At 38.6% G+C, this 20,640-nt stretch overlaps 1 long non-coding RNA gene across 3 annotated transcripts in view; it reads left to right on the top strand.

The window, feature by feature from the left end:
- Positions 1-1,479: 1,479 nt before the first annotated feature.
- The window catches only part of LOC103092666 (uncharacterized), a 42,220-nt gene continuing 23,059 nt past the window's right edge, over positions 1,480-20,640 (top strand). Inside the window, exons 1-4 of one of the 3 annotated variants that reach the window (XR_465132.3) lie at positions 1,495-1,678; positions 7,398-7,466; positions 10,306-10,375; positions 10,561-18,870. This is a non-coding gene — a long non-coding RNA (uncharacterized LOC103092666). Of the gene's footprint in view, positions 1,679-7,397; positions 7,467-10,305; positions 10,376-10,560; positions 18,871-20,640 lie in introns of those variants that run through there. The other 2 variants (XR_001629033.2, XR_001629032.2) reach the window with 2 other exon arrangements.

The following is a 20,640-nucleotide window of genomic DNA, read 5'->3' as shown; positions in this document are numbered from 1 at the left end:
TGTATCCCCAACACTTAGTACAATACCTGCTAGATAGTGGGCACTCAATATATGTGTGTTGACTGACCAGCTGGTTGGTCATTCTAGAAAGTAATTTGGAACTAAATCCTGAAAGTTACTTAATTGTATTTGCCCTTTGACTCAAGAATATCATTATTAGACCTCCCTATAGCCCAAAGATGTCAGAAGTTTTTTAAAAAGGACCCATTGAAGAGGGGGGTCTAGACCAGCCAACATCCCTCATTCTCCTCCTGATTGAGGTTCTGACTCTTCTCCCCTGCTGCTATGACCTATATCTGTCACCTTCTCCCCTATATTCCAGCTCCTTTTAAGAGCTACTTCCCCTACTAGAAAGTAGGCGCCTCAAGGAAAGAGACTGTCTTTCATTTTATTTGTATTTATATTCCTGGTACTTAGCAGGGCATAGTAAGTGTTTAATAAATGCTTCTGGTTTGCTTCCAACATGGGAATTTATTTCATTTGAATAAGTATATTTGTTGCAAGGGTTTTGTTTTTTTCCTCTTCCCTGCCTCCCACTGAGGGAGGAGGGCTAGAAAATGAATAATTTTTAATAGAAGGAAATAAAATTTAATCAGAAAATAAAAATGTCAGATGAGACAAGATCCTTACAGATGACCTTAAATTTGATGATTCTTGCATAGGCTCCTTAGTGATCACCAGATCATACATTTCAAGCTGAAAGTTACCTTAGAGGCCCTCTAATCCATGCTCCCTCCACCATTATTCAGATGAGGAAGCTGAGATCTAGAGTAAAAGTAACTTGTCCAAATGGTGGAATCATGGTTCCTTCAAATCCTACTTCTGCCAGATACTATCCTTGTGATATTGAACCAGTACTTAACCTCTCTGGCCTTCAGATTCTTCAACTCTAAAGATAGAAATAAACTCTATGGTCCTTGCATGCATAGTGGTAGAGTTGGAAATAAGGTATTGAAGTATTGCTAAATACTTCAATAAATACACATGTCATGGTCTGAAAATGATGACACCAGAGCAGACCCCCAAAGGTTCTCACGGGTCATCTGGCCTTCCCATCTCACTTTATGGGTAAGAATATAGGCTCAGGGATGCTAAGTCACTTATCAAAAGTCACAAAGGTAGGATGTATGGGAAGCAGGATTTGAATCTCAATCCTCTGCATTCAGAGGTACAACCAGAGATCTTTTCACTGAACCCCACTCCCTCAGCATCATGGTCCCTTTTGATCTCAAGCCACAAATACACTAAAAGGCTGTTGGTTTCCAGGCATCTGGTAGATATTGGCTGACAAATTTGGGGATCTGATAAAAGACTGTTGATTTAATTCATTTGTGGAAAGTCTGACACACACAGTTAACAGTTAACATGCACACTCCCCCCACCCCCCAGTAGAACGTTGCCAGGTTTACAAGACTGGCAGTTTCTTCTAACAGATTTCATGAAGCTGTCAACTAGCCCAGCTGGTAGAGCCTATTTATAAATGGGGTAGGGGCTTGGGGAGGGGTGGTGTTGGGGGAAAACTGAAGGTAGGGGTGGGCCATTATGGCATTGGAGAATGGGAACAGCTGGGCAACCAAAGAATTAACCCCAGAGAGGACACTGGGAAGAGAGAGAGTGTCTCCACCTTCCAACTTGCTCATGTTCACTCCTTCATTGGCTTATCCTGGCTCCTAGCAAGGTAAAGAGAGACCTTTCCCATTTTGGCACTTTCAGATTTTGCCTCCTACACAGGCCAAAGGAGACTGTTCTTTCCAAAAGATCCCAAAGCACACAATTAACGGTTTTCTAGCTGATAAGGTGCAAGAGCAGTATTACCCAGAGGCTTTGAATCCTGGCTGGCCAATGCTGTTTTCCTCTATGTTATTAGGGAAAAACAAGGAAGTGGGTCATCATGGTAAAGTCCTCCTCTCTGTCCTAGAAGGAACCTTAAGCTTAATTGTTTTCCCCTAAGTCCTAGGACCTGGGAACCTTTTTCAAATTTGTGTCTAAAGTTGTTTCATAATGTTTCCATCCAATTTTGGGCTGAAGTCTCAGCTAAAGGGGATTCTTAAGAATGAACCCATCCTTGTGTATGGAGTGAAATTGGGAGGAGGGGAATAGGGGGCTCATTCCTCCATGAATCACTCTCATGAGCAGACAGGAGACTTGACATGATGCTGGCAGAGATCGTGCAGCTTTATTCAGAAGTGGGGGAGGGCAAGAGGTGGGGCAGAGAGAAAGAGTGGGAGCACTGTCTGGAGAGACCTCTCAGAATCAGTGCCCAAAGGTGCTCAACTGCACTCAGAACTGATAAGAATTTAGCCCAATACCTTCTCTTCTTCCTGCCATCTGAGTGTGACATGATGCCTTGGTCTGTTATATTTCTTTATCTTGTTCTATCCTCTTTTAGTGTTCCCAACACTTCCAAGCCTATGGGAGCATTCCTGAAGTTTGCAGTTTCTTAGATGAGTCAAAATTTAGACATGTCCAAGGTCTTTCAGGCTGAAATGTTTAGAACATGCAGCAGTCAAGAGTATAATTTGCAAGTTTCAAGATTTCTCTCATGAGAAGTAGGACACCCACACTTTTCCCAGGGAAGAAAAAGAAAAGGGGGATATCTCTTAGCCACATTAGAAAAGAGTATATTAAAGTTCAGTATTTATGTATTATATTATATATACTCTCTCTATATATATATATAGATATAGATATAGATAGATAGATATATAGATAGATAGATAGCTGCTTGGGGAGGGGGATTTCTCTACTCTTCCTAAGGAGAGATTGGTATTCCCTTAGTAAAGTGCATCTAACTTTCACTAATTTTCTATAGGAAGTTGCCAATCTATGTTACTAATAGTAATCAATGTATGCTGGGGAATAATGCACAACTTCATCCCATACACCTGTGAGGGACTATTGGGGAGAGAAATACAGGGACTCCCAAAGGTCTCCTCATAGCTTAGTCGTAAGCTTTAACAGCTCATATAATCTACCATTAGGGGTTGGGGTGGATAGAGCTTTGGGCCTGGAGTCAGGGAGACCTGAGTTTGATCAGGCCACAGATACTTACTAGCTGTGGCATCTTGGGTCAGTCATTTAATCATTTGCCTCAGTTTGCTTATGTGTAAAATAGCTGGAGAAGGAAACGGTAAAGCACTCCAATAACTTGGCCAAGAAGACCCCAAATGGTGTCATAGAGAACAGATACAACTGAAAAACAAAAACAATGGGCATGCAGTGGAGAGAGGGCTAGGCCTGAAGACTCATCTTTATTTTTTAACATGTTAATTTAGAAATATCAATATGATTTCCACATAATTCAATACAGTACAATAAACATTTATTAAATACCTATTATGTGCCAGGTAGATAGGTGGTGCATAGATAGAATATCAGCCCTAGAATTGGGATGACCTGAGTTCAGATCTGGTCTCTGACTAGCTGGGTGACTCTGGGCAGGTCATTTAACATTGTCTGCCTCAGTTTCCTCATCTATAAAATGAACTGGAGAAGGAAATGGCAAAGGATTCCAAGAAAACGCCAAACGAGGCCATGATGATTGGACACCCCTGAAATGACTGAATAACAAATTAAAATGCTGCTCTGGTGAAGTCCAGCTCAGCTCCCAGCAGAGGCTCCCTAAAGTCTCCATCTCCTTGTGGAAGTCTGAGTGGCTTCTTACACCAGAAATCCAGCTGGTCTCTTCAGTCAGAGTTCCACCAATGCAGAATCCAAGGGAAGAGTTTCTCCAAAAGCCAAGGAAGGAATGGCCTCCAAGAAACTAGTCTTTTGAAAAACCAAGGAAGCAAAGAGGCCAGACCATGTTGGTCTCTTCTTTTGTACCCCTTTTTAATACCTCATTTCCTGTCTTTCCTCCTCTTCACAGGAACCAATTGCAATCTTTCAATTTGCCTAACAATGCCCAAGGCGGGCAGTGCTTGTGGCTTTTGGGGGTGTGAACTAGTAAGTGACTTGTGAGCTCTCTTGTGAGCTAGCTACTAAGTAAGGGTACTTTTAAGCTCTTGATTTGATTAACTAAAAATAGACAAAGGAAGAATTAATTCGATCTTCACAGGTCTTAAAGGCTTCCTTATTGACTAGATTGTGACATTCAGTCATTGAATGAGACCATCTGGAATTCTTGGATATAGGCTACGGAAAGCCACCAAGATGAGCCCAGAATCACATAGGAAGAGAAGATTGCCCTGGACATTTGGGAAAACTACTTGACACCTCCCAATAATCCCAATAATCTGATAATCCCAAACTGTCTTCTGCCACAAAAACCTATATTTTTAATCTCAATATTTCCAGGTCATGCTATGTAGTTGGCAATCGTGCAACACTTTGATTTAAGGAGAATCAAGATCACAGGCAACCCAAAAGATAATGGGAAGATTCAAACAACTAGAAATAGTCTGTGGCTTATTAATACTAATAGCTAGCATGTGCATGATCATTTAAGAGCAAAGAACTGTATTGCTACCACTTTTTTTTTTCAAACCCTTACTTTCCATCTTAGAATTTATTTCATGTATTGGTTCTAAGACAGAAGAGTGGTAAGGGCTAGGTACTGGGGATTAAGTGACTTGCCCAGGGTCACACAGCTGGGAAGTGTCTGAGGCCAAATTTGAACCTAGGACCTCCCATCTCTAGGCCTGGCTCTCCATCCACTGAGCCCCTGTGCTACCATTTCTGATCTTCTCAAAAATCCTATAACGGAGGAGTCATTATCATCCCCATAGTGCAGAAGGGGAAACTGAGCATGAAAGGTTAAATGACTTGTTCAGACAGTAAATGTATGAGGGAGGATTTGACCATAGGTTTTCATGACTCCAAATCTAGTATTCTACCCACTGCACCATCTATCTGCCTACTGATACCTCAGTGACAAAAATTCATGGGAAATGGCAAAAAAAAGAAAAAGACCTCCACATTCCAAAGATTCACATAGCAAGAGAGAAGCTACCATGACTTACCAGCACCTATAATTTTTTTAAAGGGCCTCTAGGGTGGCAAGGAGCCCAGCTGTGGAAAGACACAAAGAAGCATCACAGTGTGAGGAGCCAGTGAGTGACCCGCTCTCAGCCCTAGAGGAGGAGGTTTCCTAACCATAAAAAGAGACCAAAGGAAGAGCCAAGCACCACCCCTGTGGCCTCCAATGCTTTGCATGTACATAAAAGGTCTTCCCAAAATGCAGGATTGCAGAAGGGTTAGTAGCTATGGGTCAGAGGGGATGGAGTGATAAGCTCAGAGTCAGGAAGTTCTGAGTACAAATGCAGCTTCAGATACTTTAGCTGTAGGTCCCTGGACAAGTCGCTAACACTCTTTCTGCCTCCATTTTCACATCTATAAAACAGGGATTAAAAAAAAAAGGTCCTTACCTCCCAGGGTTATTGTGAGCCTCAAATCAAATGATATTTGCAAAGTGCTTTTTGTTTACCTTGAAGAACTGTAGGAATATTATGATTATTTGTTATTGTTATCACTATTACTATGGCATTTGGATCTGTTGGTTGGAGCACAGCATTAAGGAGCTCGCAGCTTCAGGTTGGATTTCGATTTTATCCCATTAACTCTATGCTGTTTCCTAACCACAGACAGTGCCTTTTGCCTCCACCAGCCCTAAAAAGGGGAGCTATTTTCCACCAGAGGCTCCAAGTAATAAAATTTGGATTGATCAGGCCAAACCCATCACTAAAACTGGAAAAACAACTCAAAGCTCTCTGTTTTAAATTCCTGCACACTTGTTAAACCTAGCCCCAATGTCTCTTCCATGAAACATCCTTGATGCTGCTGGCATCATATGTTCCACACATCTCACCCAACCTTAGATTTCCCATGCCTCTTTGCACCCCTCAAGCACTTATCAAATATTTTTATTTAGAGGGGGATATAATATTGCTACTAAGGGCAATGATGAGATTGATGGCATATAATACAGAGATATATAATAAATAGTATAATATAATATATGATATTATATGATACAATATGATATGATATGATGCATGATATATGATATGATGATATGATATAACATAATATAACATAACATAATAATATAATATAACATAACATAATATAATGTAATGTAATGTAATGTAATGTAATATAATATAATATGATATGATGTGATGTGATGTGATGTGATGTGATGTGATGTGATGTGATGTGATGTGATGTGGTGTGGTATGTTATGTTATGTTATGTTATGGTATGGTATGATATGATATGATATGATATGATATGATATGATATGATATGATGATATATGATATGATATATAATAATATATAATAATATAATATAACAATATAACATAACATAATATATAGAGATACTTAATATATAGTTTAATATATAATATATAACAGAAATTTAATATATAATATGATATATAATGTAATATATAATAAATAGATAATTTATCATAATTTCTATAGTACTTTAAGGCTTGCAAAATGCTTTATATGAGATATCTCAACAGTCAACTGCTGTTTAGTCTTATTTCAGTTGTATCTTGACTTCTCATGACCCTAATTGGGTGTTTTTTTATCAAAGATACTAGAGTGGTTGGCCATTTCCTGCTCCAGCTCATTTTACAGATGAGGAAACAGAGGCAAACAAGATTAAGGGGCTTGCCCAGGGTCATCCAGCTAGTGAGTTTTTGAGGCCAGATTTGAATTTAGGAAGATAAGTCTACTTGACTGCAGCCTGGCACTCTGTCCATTATGCTACCTAGCCACCCTCTAGTTATAATGTAGTTTCAAATTTTAATAATTTAAAACTTAGAAAATATCATATTGTTTGCTTCTCTAAACAACACTGCCAGGTAAGGGCTATTATTATCTTTATTTTACAGATATAGAATAGAAACTGGACAAAGTTGAGGGTTCCCCATCCAGAAAGTGTCTTAGGCTGGATTTGAACATGGAACTTTCACTATAAGAGAAGGAATTCTCCCTATTAGATTATAGACTCCCTGAGAGAAGGTTCTGTACATAGTAGGTATTGACAAAATATTTATTTTTCAAATTCCAATACTCATCCTCTACTGTGTCACTAATATCCTTTTTGAACTGGATATGAAGGACATTATATTAAATTATGATGCTCCCGGGAGCCAGTCATCTTCCAGAGACACCGGCAACCATTCTTTCCATACTGTGCCCACTGCAAAGAAGACCAATTAGTCTTCTTTTCAGGAACAGTGCAAAGTTAGGAAAAAGCTTAGCCTATTTCACAAGGGATAAATGGAAAGTCTTGAAACCTGAGCTAAACAAAGTGATTTCTCTTGGAACTAAAAAACCCCAAAAGCAAATCTGTACTAGAGCCAAAAGAAATTTTAAAAAAAGGAAAAATTTTGAAGCAATATCTTCAATGTTCTCAATTTCTTTCACTTTTCTCTCTAGTTTGACTGAATCACACTGAGTTGGCAGAATGACAGGACTTATTCAACCCACAATAGTGTCTCTTTCCAGGTAAGAGTGACAAAGTTTGATTTGATCCTGGATCAGTTGAGTCCTTCTCAAACACTGCCCAACCTTCTAGGATATTGGCCAATGCCTTTGGACTGAGTGGAATGCAGAGACAAAAAAGGAGGCTTTGGACAAAGTGCCTAAACTCTTAAAGATGTTAAAGACAAAAGTGGCTGGTTACTTTCTTCAACAACAACAAAATGTAGGGAGTAGACTACACTATGAAGACCTCCCAGGAAGAACTCCCACCAGGTGGGCATAGTGGCACCACCTGTAATCCCTGCTACCAGAAAGCTAAATTTGGTGGAATACTTGACCTTAGAGGTTCTGAGCTCCCTTCCCTTTGACCTTGAAATCCTACTAGTGGTTTTTCCCACCACGAAAATCAAAGACAAAACAAAGTTCCAAGATACACCAAAATATTCACATAACACTTTTGGAGTTATTAAAGAACTTGGACAAAAATTATCCATTCATTGGGTAATGGCTGAAAATATTATGATATTTGAATGAGTAACACCAGTAGGTGCCATTCAGTTCTCAATCCTCTATCACAAATACAATAGAATATTCAGTAAGAATTCAATAAGAAATTATAAGGACTTTAGAAAAGTATTAGAAAATTTGTATGAAGTGATAGAAGAAAGTAAGTAGAACCAAGAAAATAATCAGATTTTTGTCCACAATTCACACACACACACACACACACACACACACACACATATGTGCTAACAGGAGAAGTAACACATTAAAAGTGAGTGTTTTTTCTCTAGTAATCATTCGAGGTCTTCTACATGAAATCTTTGTATAAAAGTGCACCAGTCCTAGACTACTATTTCATTGATGGAAAGGATGCTAAGATGTAGTAATAATTTCCTACATTCAAGTAGATTGACAGCAAAATGGAACTGATCCATTAAAAAATTACGACTGTGATACCCCCTCTCACATATACTGGTTGTGTGGCCCAGGCATGTCACTCAATGTCTCCATAATCTCAGGCAACTTTCTAAGAATGTCACTTGCAGGACAGTTACCAATCTGCATGGATAGACATTTCTTTACCCGAAGCTCTCTCACACTGAGGAAATCATAGGTAAAAACAAACAAACAAAATGGTCCTTATGGGTGCCCTGAGAATATAGATCCGTTTCTTGCTCTAGTCAGTTGGGTAAAATTTTCCCATGGCCAGGGCAGCTGCTGCCCACTACAATCCCACAGGGCTGTTATCAGAGCAAGGAAGGCAGGACAACTCGGCTGTAGGAGCAGTAAGGAAGCAGCAGCTGGTGCTGGCATCCCTGTGGAGTATATTAGCCTCTCTTCTACAAGGGAGCTGCTTTAAATAAGCACATAAAAGCAAGAAGGAGCAGGTCTTTCACTGCTGGTATTTGAGGCCAGCCCTCCTGATACTTTTTTTTTTTTTGAACAGTCTCATAGGATTAGAAGAGAAAGAGGAAAGTGAAGAGAGAGAGAAAAACAAGGGGAAAGGGAGGGAGGAAGGCAGAGTGAGGGAAAGAGAAGAGAGGAAAGGAGAGAGAGAAGAGGGGAAGAGAAGGAGAGGGGAGGGAGGGAGAGGGAGAGAGAGAGAGAGAGAAAGAGACAGAGACAGAGACAGAGAAGAAAGCCAGAAGGGAGCAGAGAGAAACAAAGGAAAAAGAGTCAGGGACAGAGAAGAGAAAAAGACAATAGAGAGAGGAGAAGAGAAAGAGGAGAAAGGGGGGAGAGAGACAGAGATTTCCATATTCCCATGTTTCCCTTGAGAATCTTGTTCAAATCCTACCTCTGATGTTTATATACTACGTGACCTGGAGTAAGTCATATAAGCTCCTCAGAATCAGTTTCCTCATTTGTACCTCTGAAGTTGCTACCAGTTCTAGAGCTATAATTTTTAGGATATCTCATCACCAGAAGTCATGGGACCCTGACAAGAGACAGACTGACTTATGGGTCAGCCTGTGTTTTGCACTGTTTCTAACTGCTGAAATCTCTGAATTGGTTGGTGTTGAAGAGCAAATTGTAACCTTTTACCATCATCACAGCTGAGCTGCTCTAATAATTTCCCAATTGCACAAATTCTTCTTTGACAATTCTACAATTGGCTTAAAGTGCTGCTTGCAGCTCTGCTGGGACTAAACAAACAAATGAAAAACTTTCTACTTACAGAATGATAGACTGTTAGGATTGGAAGGAATTCCATGTTGTCCTTTGCATCTTTCTTGTGTATTTACCATACATTATTTCACAGGGTAGTTATCCAAAGGTCATATCCTCTTACTAGAGTCAAGTTTATAAAGGAAGGAACCTTTATCTTATATAAATTGTTCCTCTCCTGGAAGCTGGTACAGTGACAGCACCCAGTAGGTGCTTAATAAATATTTCATTGATTTAAATCTTTGCAGTCACCTGGTTCATGTATTTGAATATTTTCTAAAAACAAAGTCTCTTACAGATCCAGCTCTTCGAATACTTCAGGTTAAAGGGAGCTAGCTCACTATTTTACAATATATTCAATTCCATTATTTTAAAATTCTAATTGTTAGAAAGTCAAAATTTTCCTCCTTTCTTCTCCCTATTGGGCTGAAATGTGCCCTGAAGAACCACATAGAATAAGTGTTCTCTTCCATATGATAGCCCTGAAAATACTTAAAGACAGCTATTATGCTTCTCCTACATTTTCTCTAGTTTGAACTAAGCACCTCCAGGTCTCTCAACTGATCCTTTTATGACAGAATTCCAGATTTTCCATCATTCTTTAAACTCGACACTTTCTAAACTGTCAATGTTCATCTTACGAGTGTGGCTCTAAGAATTTTAAACTACATTTGCTTCTTCCCCCTACCAGCTAGTTATGGTGTTCAATCAAACAGTCAACACTGATGAAGAGAGGACGAGGTGCCGAGAATTCTGCTACAGTAAGTTTCCTCTCTTAAATATAGTGATTGTGTTACATTGCTACATAATATAGTATGCTGTATAACACAGAATAGGGCATATATTAGATAATGTAGCTATTTTATTATATCACCATAACATAGTTATTAGTTCATGTTTATATATAACTCTTTTAATGATTGCATTTTTGCTATGTTTTTGACAGCATCCTGAGTGGGAAAAACAAAACAGAACAGAACATGGTGCCATCTCTTTTCATTTTACTGTGCCAGGCTAACAGGCCTGACCATTGAAACTACAAGGACATAGTTGTAGTTGTTGTTGATGATGTTGATGATGATGATAATGTTGTTCGGTTGTTCAGTCGTGTCTTCTTTTTTGTGACTCCATGGACCACAGCATGTCAAATCCTTCTGTCCTCCACTATCTCTCAAAGTCTGTCCAAGTTCATGTTCATTGTTGCTATCTATCCTTCTCAACTTCTACCACCCCTTTTCCTTTTTTCTTTAATCTTTTCCAACACCAGGATCTTTTCCATTGAGTCTTGTTTTCTTATTATGTGGTCAAAGTATTTAAGCTTCAGCTTCAGTATTTGATCTTCCAGTGAATAGTATCAATATCTTTTAAGTACTGACTGATTTGAAATCCTTGCTGTCCAAGGGACTCCCAAAGTCTTCTCTGGCACTATAATTAGAAAGTTTCAATTCTACTGTAATTGGTTTTCCTTGTGGTCCAATTCTTACAACCATACATTGACACTGGAAAACCAAAGCTCATATTCAGACTTTGGTCATCAGGTGTGATGTCTCTGCCTTTAGTATACTGGCTAGAGTAGCCTTCTCCCCAAGAAGCAAGTATCTTTTAATTTTATGACCACAGTCTCCATCTGCAATGCTCCTTGAAAAGCCCCAGAATATAAAATCTGACAATGCTTTGTTTGCCAGGAAGTAATGGGACCAGTGTCCCTCTGCCACAACAAGGCAGTGATCCAGAGAGTAAGAACATAACCAAGGCACTCAGATCCTACCCAGTGGCAGCTCATTCCAATTGTAGAAAAAAAGGTGCTAATTAGAAATAAATCCCTTGGTGTCCATCAATTGGGGAATGACTGACTGAACAAATTGTGGTACATGTTTGTGATGGAATATAATAAATGATAAAGAAGATAATATCTGCAGGAACAGATGCAGAGTGAAACAAGCAGAATCAGAAGAACATTGTACACAATAACAGCAATTTTGCATGATGAGCAACTGTGAAAATTTGGCTGCTCTCAGTAATGCAATGATCTGGGACAATTCTGAAAGACATGATGGGGAATGCTCTGCATCTCCAGAGAAAGAACTATTGGAGTTGGGTAGATGCGAGTCAAAGTAGACTATCTTTTATATCTGTGCATTTATGGTTTTATTTTGGGGTTTTGGTTTTGTATGAGTGTGCCCTTGCAATAATGACCAATATAGGAGCATGTTTTGCATTTTTTTAAAATGTAAAAAGAAAGGAAAATATAAAAAGAAAAAAAAAAGAAATCCCTTAAGTCCAAGCCTTCCAAATCCAAACTTGGTTTGGAGATCCAATTAATAAGTTCTAGTTTGGTTCATTAAAAATAGCTCAAAAAAGACATGTACCTTAACCCTGGGAAAAGGCCAGGAGAGGATCAATGTAAGATCTCAAGAAAGAAATACATAGAAAAAATAGTGAGAGCTATTTACATACATAGTCATGTTTGTTTTTTATTCAGTGTTTCCTTTATTCAAGGTTTCCACTGCTAGAACTATACCATAAAGATGCTATTAAAAATTTAAAAATGTTTATCCATAAAAGAATGTTCATAGCAGCTTTATTCATAATTGCAACAATCTGGAAATAAGCCATATGTCTAATGATTAAGAAATGGATAGGCAAATTGAAAAATACAAATATAATGGCATATTATTTCTCAAGAAATGACAAATATGAAGAATGTAAAGTAACTTAGGAAGACATGAAGTCAAACCAAGGGATGAAGGTAGAATCAGGACAAACATCATCTACCTATCTATGTATATACTGACTATGACAACATAAAATAGAATAAAAATGACGCCAGCAAACTCCAAATAAAATATGCAGAAGCAATTTAAAAAGGGTTCTAAAGGAGACATGGAAACAAGTAGGATGTTTTATTTTCTGGTTAATGTATACATTTTTAAAAATTAATTGTAAATAACTTTGAACCTGTGGTTTTACAAATGATCTTTTTTTAACTTAGTTTGCTTACGTCAACACCTATTAGTAGACGACAACAGTGATCAAAATAGAAGGGGTTTGCGCTGTCCTTTCAAGTGCGCAGGAGTCATGAGCATCTTGGGTTTGAAAGGCTTTGCCATCAGGGGGTTAGCAGTGGCTGAGCCAGGTCAGGCATTAAGCAGTGGAATCTGATACCCCATGTATCCAGTTTCTCCACAATCACAATAATATTTCCATTATGCCTCACTACATTCCCCACTGAGTCCCCTGTAAGCATATACAGAGGGACATTAGACACTGCACAAGTTGAATGCAATTATACTTGGTAGGATATATTGGTATGTTTATGGGATGTGATTTCATTAAAGAGAGGGAAAAAAAGGAAATTTGCTCCAAATAAAAAGATGAAGCCATGAATCCAAATAGAAAAAAAAATTACAAAAGGTTCTCTTAGCACTGGTGACTTAGCTTATTACTGGATTACTTTTTGATATTGCTTTCTTTTGTGTTTTTCTCTATAAAATTTTTTTCCATCCCCCAATTTGATAAAAACTCAGAATTAACTTATTTAAAACTAAAGAGGTAGCCTTGGTTACTGTTGTTGGTGCATTGGATAAAGAAAGTTTGCTGCTTCTGTGGTTCTAACTAGCATGTTTCTGACCTGTTGTCTTGCCCTTAGCTGCAGGAGCTCTCATTCAGTGATCCTAGAAAAGGCCTGGAGAGAGAGGTATTTGTAGCATCTGAGAGAGAATCAAGATAATTTAATATAAAACCCCTCTCATTTTATAGATGAGGAAACTGAGAGGTGAATGATTTATCTAAGGTCATGTGGTATATATGTATTTTATATATACATATATCTATTATATAAATATTATATATCTATATAATTAACATTTATATAGTACCTACTATGTGTGAGTAACTGTGCTAAGTGCTTTACAAATATTGTTTCATTTCATCCTCAAAACAATGGTAGGAGTTATCTTTATTTTACAGATGAGGAAACTGAGGCAAACAGACTGACTTGCCCAGAGCCACATACTTCTTAGTAAGTGTCTGAGGCTGGATTTGAACTCAGGTTTAACCTGCCTGCAGGCCTAGTACTGTATCCACTGGGCCACCAAGTTGCTAATAACGATGCTGAGAATTCTAATAACTAATATTTACAAAGTGCTTTAACGTTTGCAAAGTACTTTAGATGTTACCTCATTTGATCTACCACTGCCAGGAAGCAGGGGAGTATAGATTTGGATTTAGATCATCTGATTATAAACCCAGTGTATGGGTGATCATGCCACCATAGTTTCTCAAATGGTTTTTCCAGTGAATTCCTTGGGTTAGTGGAGGTTGAGTCCATGAAAAAGTGATCCTGCCTAAACTGAGGGGAGTTTTCCCAGATGCACAGCTCTTCTCTTAGCCTTCCTTAAGGACAGAGAAAATGCTATCTTTCCCCTCCATTTTTTATCCCAGTGACCAGTACATTCCCCTATATTTAACTGGCATTTAATGAATGCTCGTGGAATGAATATATGAATTAGGAAGTCAATGTCAGATAATCAGAAATGTTTTCTTTTATTTCTTTTAGTGAAATAAGGAAGTAATCGTGTCTTTTGCTTCTTTCAACACATTTCCAAAATTGGCACTGTTTAGGCACGTCTCCTATGATTTTTTTTAGTATATAAGCCTCTTATATACAGAGCCACGATAATGAGAAGTATGGCATTTTATATACACAACTGATGGATCCTTAGCCTATAAAACAGTTTCTCCTTCTTTGTATAACAGGATCATAATAAGATCATAGTTTAAAAACTAGAAGGGACTTTAAACATCATTTGTTCAACTCTCATTTTACAGAAAAGGAAGCTGAGGTCTAGAAAGGTTGTGACTTGCCCAGAGTCACACAGAGGAGACTGGTTTAGAAACCAGACCCCTTACTTTTTTCCCTTGTGATTCCCTGTCAATTCAATGTTTTTGTTTTTCTATTCAACAAGGCTGTGCACAAGCTTGAAATGCTACGACTCCTGATTCTTTCTTGGGGAAAAAAAAAGTCATATTTCTTTTTAAATAAAGAAATTTTTCAAAGTTGACGTCAGAGATTCTGGTTGGAACTGGTCCACCAGATTCAACGGTGTCAGGACAAAACCTCTTCCACCCAGTGGGAATGCCAATTGAGGCATCACTTCCTATAACCTTTAATCTAATCTAGTGTTTCATGCTTGCAAAAAGAAATAATAACTCAGCAACAGCAACAATAAAAAAGGAAAGCGCTGGACCCCATTCGACTGGTTCCAGAGCAATCTTGCCCCTCTTAAGGTATAAAAACTACTCATCCGCCATGTCATGCCCAGTGAATTCAGGCTAAACTGTTTCACCGGGCTTAGGGTATATTTTTGATGTTAGCATAGAAACAACATTAGGTCACTTTGAATCTCCAGTTACGAAGGGATCACATGATAGTCGATAGGACATTGCTGGGTGCTCTTTCTCTTTCCTATACCCTGCTCAGAACAAATTTCAGGAACATTTAATTCACTCAAGTTGCATTCCAGAAAAACTAGTGTCTTATCAATAGAACAAAAGAGAATTTCCATATTCTATTTCCATAGAGGAAGGTACAAGGAATAAAATTAAATATGGTAATGATGTTTTCATTTCCACTTGTAACTAGCTTGTCGAGTAATTACTGCTCATTGAAAGTGACCGTTTTATGTACCTCCTGTCTGAAGAATTCCCTCCCTGCTCTGCCCTACCATATCCTTGGAATGTAGTAGAAGAACTATCTTAATACACTGGCCATGCTTCAAAGTTTAGATTCTTCCCATTCAACACTAGAAATCTCATTGTATCACTTGTACTATAAAAGAGATGGGACCTATACACACACATATATATATAAGCATATAAATATATAGCTATATAGCTATAAAGAGGAAGGAGAAACAAAGTATTGTAAAATAAATTGTATTTTATATCCATTTTTATGATAAAATTGGAGATTTGCTCCCCAAGAGACATATAATTTCATAATTTCAGGTGTGAGAATAAAAGGATTTTCCAAAAAGATGAGCTAAAAACTTTTGATGAGGAAGGTCTTAAAACACAGGATATAAAGATTAAAGAGAACTGAGAGTTCTTCTAGTCCAGTCATCTCCTTCTGTAGATGAGGAAACTGGGACATAGAAGAGGCAGCACGGTATAGTGGACAAAGCAATGACTCGAGTCGGAAGACATGGGTTCAAGGCCCACTTCCACTGCTTAAGTGACAAATGAGTGACCTTGGGCAAATCATCTCTCTTGAATCTTTGTTTTCTCATATGTGAAATGAGGGAGAAAGTCTAGAGAGTCTCTGAGGTCCATTCCAGTTCTAAATCTGGTCTTTGGATCCTAAATAACTTGTCTAGGATTACTTTAGTAATAAGTAGATGAACTAGGATTTTTGGATTTTCTGACTCCAAATATAGCATTCTTTCCATTGAGCCATGATGTCTTCTAGAATGGATATTGAATTCTTGGCCCATGCCAAAGTCCTGAGCCAAACCTCTTGCCAAGAAGAAGAGTTAATGTATCACCCTTAGGGCTTGGACCAAATGGAGGGACAGAATAGCAAGAGATAGTTATGGAAAGACAGACCTAGACCTGTTTGTCCTTAACAAGGACTCTGAATGCTGACTGAGATTCCAGGAGGAAAGGCATCAACCTTTTAGCAATTCCAAGTACCTTCTCCTTTGGGGAAAGGGTATCCAACTTGGGTAGTGCTATATGGATGCACGATTTCATAGGTCTCTTTAAAAAATCTAGAAAGGTGGCGAAGAGTATGGAGTCCCAGACCTGAAGTTAAATTTCAGGAAGACTGAAATTCAAATCCTGTCTCAGATATAGCTATGGGATCCAAGATAAGTCTTTTAACCTCTCTCAGACCCAGTTTTCTCATCTGCAAAATGGAGATAACAATAGTACCTATGTCAGAGAGTTGTCGTATGGATCAAATAAGATATGTAAAATATTTTGCAAACTGTAAAACACTATATGAATGTTGGCTATTATTACAAATATGTTTTATTATTGTCTCTAGTATATGTGAGGGCTTCCCTCAGAGGTAGGATCCAACTAGTATAAAAATATAAGTCTGAAGGAAACATAAACCTCATGAAAGGAAAAAGAATTCACCCTCTTTTGACTTCCAAGTACCTTTGCTGTATTGGGAGTGGGGTCTATGCTATGGTAGCCCCAACTTTCAGGGAATGGGGTAACTGGAGAGGGAGAGACTTGTCTTGACTGTTTATGAGCTTGTGTGAATGAACTCTTTCTATTTGGGGTTTTTGGTGAGGTAAAGAAAAACCTGGATTCAATGTATTCAAAGTCCCCCAGGTACTTTTAAAGGGAGGTTAAGACTCTTTTAACTTTTCTGGAAAGATCCAAATATGAGCTTTAGTCTGATGTACCTAGAGTAACCTTGAATAGGGATAGGGCTCAAGAAGAGTGAATTGGGAGAAGGATCTATAATCGAATCCAATCTGTGTAAATCCATAGTCATGGGTTAATGTTTAAAATTGTTGTTCTTGTAATTACCATTTTTTCTAAGCCTGTGATTTTATTGGTATACAGAATTTCTAGGGAGAAAACTTCCTCTGCCAATATAATAAAAGTCTGCTCTGAGACTTAGTCTTATTACAAAAAATAGTACCCGAACAAGGAAGATAATTGTTCTGGTGCTCTTTGCCCTGTACAGTCCATAGTTGGAGAACTTTGTCCAGTTCTGAGAGCCTCATTTTAGGAAGGATATTAACAAGCTACAAGAATGACCAAGGGAGGTCAGGTCAGCCAAAATAGCAAGAGGACTGGAGACCATGCCATAGAAGGACTGGGATGAAGAAAGGATGTTTAGCCTAGAGAAGAAAAGTCTGAGGGGACATAAGACTAGTGTCTCAAAGTATTTGAAGGATCACCTTGTAGGAAAAGAATTCGATTTATTTTGCTTTACCCTAGGCTGCAAGAACAATGTGTAGAAGAGGTAAACACCTTTTGGCTCCAAGCACAGAAAAGTTTCTAGCATCAGGGGCTGGTTGATTAGATGAATTCACCATTACTAGAAGTCTTCAAGAAAAGACACTTGTTAAGGGTGTTTTAGAGGAGATTCCTACTCCAGTGTGGGTCAGATTAGCTGATTCTTTCCAATTTTGAGATTCTATGGTGGTCATTATCATGGAATGCTAAATATTCTTGTAGCACTCTCATTGCTGGGGCAGCTAAATGGTGCAGGGGATAGATTACCAGGCCTGGAGTCAGGCCAACCTGAATTCAAATTTGGCCTGAGATACTTACTAGCTGTGTGACCTCATTCAAATCATTTAACCCTGTTTGCCTCAGTTTCCTTATCTATAAAATGAGCTGCAGAAGGAAATGGCAAACCACTCATGTCTTTGCCAAGAAAACCCCAAATGGGGTTATGAAAAAAGTCAGACAAGACTAAACAACAAAAGCACTTTTCTCTGTTGTCTATTAAAAATATTTTGTATCACTTTTAGAACTAACTTTGCAATGCTTTTTTGCTCCTAAGGCCTATTCTCCATCCTACTCTGCTTTCCAGATTTCCCTCCCCAGACACAGGATGCTCTCTCAGTCGGAAAGATCTTTGGTCTTTAAGTCAGAGCTCTTAAAACTGAGCAGAGACATCAAAGCATGTGAGATCCAGTTGAGGTGGAGTGTCAGGATTAAAGTTTCTATAACCAAAGGAAGGAATTCTAGCTCTCAGACAGTATTAACTCTATGGCCATAGTAGTCAGCAGTTTGCCCTAAGCATGGAAATCTGTATCTTTTGTCCCATACTGGGAACCAAGAGAGCAAAGTGCCAGCTTGGAGTGGGAGCAGAGTGGAAAGAGGGAATTCGTATAGTTGCTGCTTAGGAGATAATCTGTTGTTTGCATTTCGTTATGTTTTTATTTACTTCAAATAATTGCAATCTAGTATACTTGGGTAGGTCGTCCATTCAGATGTTTTTCAGTCATGTCTGATTCTTTATGACTTCACTTGGAGTTTTCTTGGCAAAGATATTAGAGTCATTTGCCATTTCTTTCTTCAGTTCATTTTGTAGACGAGTAAACTGAGGCAAAATAGGGTTAAGTGACTTACCCAGGGTCACAGAGGTACTAAGTGCCCGAGACCATATTTGAACTGGGGTCTTCCTGACTCCAGGCCTGATGCTCTATCCACTGTACCAGCTGGCTACTCCATTTTGGTTATATATGAAGCTTAATTCTTAATGTCTCAAAGAAAAGGAAGGCGTGTGGCAAATAGTAGAAGGTACAAATGAAAGATTGAATGAGTCATATTCCTTGGTAAGAAGGGACTCAGAGGCTAACCAGTAGTGTGAATGGGGTGTTGGTTTGATGATTCTACCTCCTCTTAGAGGACCACACATATATTTTGCTCTAATGTACCTAGTTTCATGAAAATAATCCTTGAGAAATGTGATTAAGAAAATCTTTGCTCTGATAATACACGTTTAACCCAGATCAAATTGCTTACCATCTCTGAGAGGGAGGAGGGAAGGAGACAATTTGGATCTTATTATTGCAAAAATATATGTTAAAAATTGTTCTTACATGTAATTGGGAAAATAAAATATCTTTGAATAAAAAAATTAATTTAATTTAAAAAAAGAAAATCTATGCTCCCTGTTATTTTGTGGCCTCATTTCTACTTTACTTTTACATTAGCTATCTTTTTAAAAAGCCTTTCCCCGCCCCCCAAATATTTTTTCTCCTGTATTATCTAGCAGCAACTAGTTGGAGAATTTGTTAAGAATAGAGAAGTCTGGAAACATGCTTCAGACAGCTAACAAAAGACTTTTTTTCTGGGATAAAAAAAAATGAAGATATTTGCCCAAATGATGCCTACAATCTCATCCAACTCTTGGATTGTACTAGCATTTTGGGGGAGTTTTTTTTTGGAGACATTTAGGAGCGAGAGTGATTCCAACAAATGGGACAAAAAATGCCTTCTGCACTGTAAGCACCAACGCGCTACCCACAGGCCTCTCTGCTCTTTTTTTTTTCCCGGGAGATGGGAAAACACTATAGTTCCAGAATATAACTAGATGTTATTTTTACAATGCAAAATAATTTTTTAAAGTCATAGGCAAGGGTTAAAGAAACAAGCCATAAACAAGGGTTGAATCCAAAGACATGTCATCAAAAGTGCTGACATTGTTGTTGTCTTTTGTTTTCAAAGAGGACCAGTGACATCACCGCATCAGCACTCGCTTGAGTGTGAATTGGGTTGAAGTGAAGCAGAGATGCCTAAAGTCATTAGACTCACTCTCTCTTCCAGAGTCATCAAAGGCTGGTGGCAAGACAAAAGTCTTGGCTCAGCATACAGCGGGTGACTTTGGCTTCTTGAATGTCTGATCAAGCTCTAAGCACAAACTTTTCTCATTCACTCCTTCCACTTCACATGCTTCTAGCAGACATCCTCTGAACTCGCTGACAGGTTTAAGTCCTGTTGGTTACCCTCAGCCTCCTTTAGCCATCCCATGGAGAAGGTTTTACCAAGTTGTCATCACTAGGCATGCTACAGCTTCTTAGAGCCACAAGAGAGACTTTGGTGAAAGGTGGTTGACTTTAAGGGTCTGTGAAGATGGGATTAACTCTCCCCTGCCCATTTTTAGATTTAATCACTAGAAGCATGTAGACACCCCTCTTATCCTTAAGTGGGAGAGGTTTGTGACCCACATATGTAATAGTGGGTGACAAATCAGAGTTGATTGGTTGTCCCCTGGGTAGTCCCAAGCAAAGCTATAGCTGCAATTGGTCCATGTAAAGTGGAAGGAAGGCACAGGAAGTGATGAAAAGAAGGGTCTTTAAAAGTGGAAGAACTTCCTGTGACCAGTCTTTTCACCTTGGAACTTGACCTTGAAGGAGTTCTGACTTGGGGCCTTTGAATGCTCTTTGATTTTCCCTTAGAACTGCCATGTGGGTGAGAGAAAAAAAGGCTGACTCCCTTTCCTGGCTTTTCTGGAGGTAAGAGCCTCTGGAGAGGTCCCTCATCTTGT

This window comes from Monodelphis domestica, chromosome 3, assembly GCF_027887165.1.
Source record: "Monodelphis domestica isolate mMonDom1 chromosome 3, mMonDom1.pri, whole genome shotgun sequence".
Lineage (NCBI taxonomy): Eukaryota > Metazoa > Chordata > Mammalia > Didelphimorphia > Didelphidae > Monodelphis > Monodelphis domestica.
Note: the sequence above shows the minus strand (reverse complement) of the source record. Positions and strands in the feature narration are given on the sequence as shown.